The sequence below is a fragment of the Arachis stenosperma genome, chromosome 8 (assembly GCF_014773155.1).
Source record: "Arachis stenosperma cultivar V10309 chromosome 8, arast.V10309.gnm1.PFL2, whole genome shotgun sequence".
NCBI classification, from domain to species: domain Eukaryota; kingdom Viridiplantae; phylum Streptophyta; class Magnoliopsida; order Fabales; family Fabaceae; genus Arachis; species Arachis stenosperma.
Genome location: NC_080384.1, coordinates 19,391,075 through 19,394,123, shown reverse-complemented (window position 1 = coordinate 19,394,123; position 3,049 = coordinate 19,391,075). Strand labels below are relative to the sequence as shown.

General features: G+C 38.2%; 1 non-coding gene across 1 annotated transcript; it reads left to right on the top strand.

The window, feature by feature from the left end:
* The first annotated feature begins 1,270 nt into the window (after positions 1-1,270).
* LOC130947083 (small nucleolar RNA R71) lies at positions 1,271-1,378 on the top strand. The gene has a single exon (XR_009072495.1). It is a non-coding gene; the product is annotated as a small nucleolar RNA R71 (small nucleolar RNA).
* The last annotated feature ends 1,671 nt before the right edge of the window (positions 1,379-3,049 follow it).

Genomic DNA, 3,049 nt, shown 5'->3' with positions numbered 1-3,049 from the left:
TGTCTGCCATCTCTAATGAGATTCTTGCAGCTTGCACCTCAAAGATCCCTAATTTCTCCATTACAGAGAGGGGCATGAGGTTTACACTTGACCCTAAGTCACACAAGGCCTTCTTGAAGGTCATGGTGCCTATGGTACAAGGTATAGAAAACTTCCCAGGATCCTGCCTCTTTGAGGCAGTTTCTGCCTAGACAAGTCATCCAGTTCTTTGGTGAGCAAGGGTGGTTCATCCTCCCAAGTCTCATTTCCAAATAACTTGTCATTTAGCTTCATGATTGCTCCAAGGTATTTAGCAACTTGCTCTTCAGTGACATACTCATCCTCTTCAGAGGAAGAATACTCATCAGAGCTCATGAATGGCAGAAGTAAGTCCAATGGAATCTCTATGGTCTTTTTGAGCCTCAGATTCCCATGGTTCCTCATTGAGGAACTCAGAGGAGATTGGTACACGCCCACTGAGGTCTTCCTCAGTGGCGTCCTCCTCCTCTCTTTCCTCTCCATATTCGGCCATGTCTATGGCTTTGCACTCTCCTTTTGGATTTTCTTCTGTATTACTTGGAAGAGTACTAGGAGGGAGTTCAGTAACTTTCTTGCTCAGCTGACCCACTTGCCCTTCCAAATTTCTGATGGAGGACCTTGTTTCATTCATGAAACTTTGGGTGGTCTTTATTAGATCAGAGACCATTGTTGCTAAGTCAGAAGTACTCTGCTTAGAACTCTCTGTCTGTTGCTGAGAAGATGATGGAAAAGGCTTGCCATTGCTAAACCTGTTTCTTCCACCATTATTGTTATTGAAACCTTGTTGAGGTCTCTCTTGATTCTTCCATGAGAAATTTGGGTGATTTCTCCATGAAGAATTATAGGTGTTTCCATAGGGTTCTCCTAGGTAATTCACCTCTTCCATTGAAGGGTTCTCAGGATCATAAGCTTCTTCCTTAGATGAAGCATCCTTAGTACTGTTTGGTGCATTTTGCATTCCAGACAGACTTTGAGAAATCAAATTGACTTGTTGAGTCAATATCTTGTTCTGAGCCAATATGGCATTCAGAGTGTCAATCTCAAGAACTCCTTTCTTCTGACTAGTCCCATTGTTCACATGATTCCTTTCAGAAGTGTACATGAATTGGTTATTTGCAACCATTTCAATCAATTCTTGAGCTTCTGCAGGCGTCTTCTTCAGATGAAGAGATCCTCCAGCAGAGCTATCCAAAGACATCTTGGATAGTTCAGAGAGACCATCATAGAAAATACCTATGATGCTCCATTCAGAAAGCATGTCTGAAGGACATCTTCTGATTAATTGTTTGTATCTTTCCCAAGCTTCATAGAGGGATTCTCCATCCTTCTGTCTGAAGGTTTGGACTTCCACTCTAAGCTTACTCCATCTTTGTGGTGGAAAGAACTTTGCCAAGAAGGCATTGACTAGCTTTTCCCAAGAGTCCAGGCTTTCTTTAGGTTGAGAATCCAACCATATTCTAGCTCTGTCTCTTACAGCAAAAGGGAATAGCATCAGTCTGTAGACCTCAGGGTTAACCCCATTAGTCTTGACTGTGTCACAGATTTGCAAGAATTCAGCTAAGAACTGATGAGGATCTTCCATTGGAAGTCCATGGAACTTGCAATTCTGTTGCATTAGAGAAACTAATTGAGGCTTAAGCTCAAAGTTGTTTGCTCCAATGGCAGGGATAGAGATGCTTCTCCCATAAAAATCAGGAGTAGGTGCAGTGAAGTCACCCAGCACCTTCCTTGCATTGTTGGCATTGTTGTTGTTTTCGGCTGCCATGTGTTCTTCTTCCTTGAAGAATTCGGTCAGGTCCTCTAAAGAGAGTTGTGCTTTAGCTTCTCTTAGCTTTCTCTTCAAGGTCCTTTCAGGTTCAGGATCAGCTTCAACAAGAATGCCTTTGTCTCTGCTCCTGCTCATATGAAAGAGGAGAGAAAAAGAAAATGTGGAATCCTCTATGTCACAGTATAGAGATTCCTTGAAGTGTCAGAGGAAAAGAGAAATAGAAAGAAGAAGGAGAAGAAGAATTCGAACTTTAATTAGATAAGGTTCGAATTTGTGCATTTAGAAGGAGTAGTACTCCATAAATAGAAGGATGTGGGAAGGAGGGAAGAGATTTTTCAAAAATTCAATCAAAAAGATGTTGATAATTTTCGAAAATTGAAAGTGGAAAAGAAATCAAGTGATTTTTGAAAAAGATTTTTAAAATTAGAAGTCAAAAAGATTTGATTGAAACTATTTTGAAAAAGATGTGGTTAAAAAGATTTGATTGAAAAGTTATGGTTTTAAAAAGATGTGATTGAGAAGATATGATTTGAAAACAATTTTAAAGGATATGATTTGAAAACAATTTGAAAAGATGTGATTTAAAAAAAAAAAAATTGATGACTTGCCTAACAAGAAAAGATATGATTCAAACATAAAACCTTCCTTAATAGAAAAGGCAAAAAATGTTCAATCAAATCATTAATTGTTAGTAAGTATCTTTGAAAAAGGAAAGAAATTGATTTTGAAAACATTTGATTGAAAAGATATGATTTGAAAAAGATTTGGTTTTGAAAAACTTTGAAAACTTGAAAAAAAATTGATTTGAAAACAAAATCTTCCCCCTAGCACCATCCTGGCGTTAAACGCCCAGAATGGTATACATTCTGGCGTTTAACGCCCAAAATGCTACCTTTTTGGGCGTTAAACGCCCAACCAGGTACCCTGGCTGGCGTTTAAACGCCAGTCTGCCTTCTTCACTGGGCATTTTTGAATGCTCAGTTTTTTCTGTATAATTCCTCTGCAGTTTGTTCTGAATCTTCAATTCTTTGTATTATTGACTTGAAAAGACACAAATTAAAAATATTTTTGGATTTTTTATAATCAAAATGCAACAAGAATCAAATAACAATGCATGCAAGACACCAAACTTAGCAGTTTGTGTACTACTGACACTATATGAGACACATAAACACTCAAGCCAAAAGAATTCAAAGATCAGAGTAAGAAATCGTCAAGAATTACTTGAAGACCCTTAAGACACATGAATGAATGCATGCTATT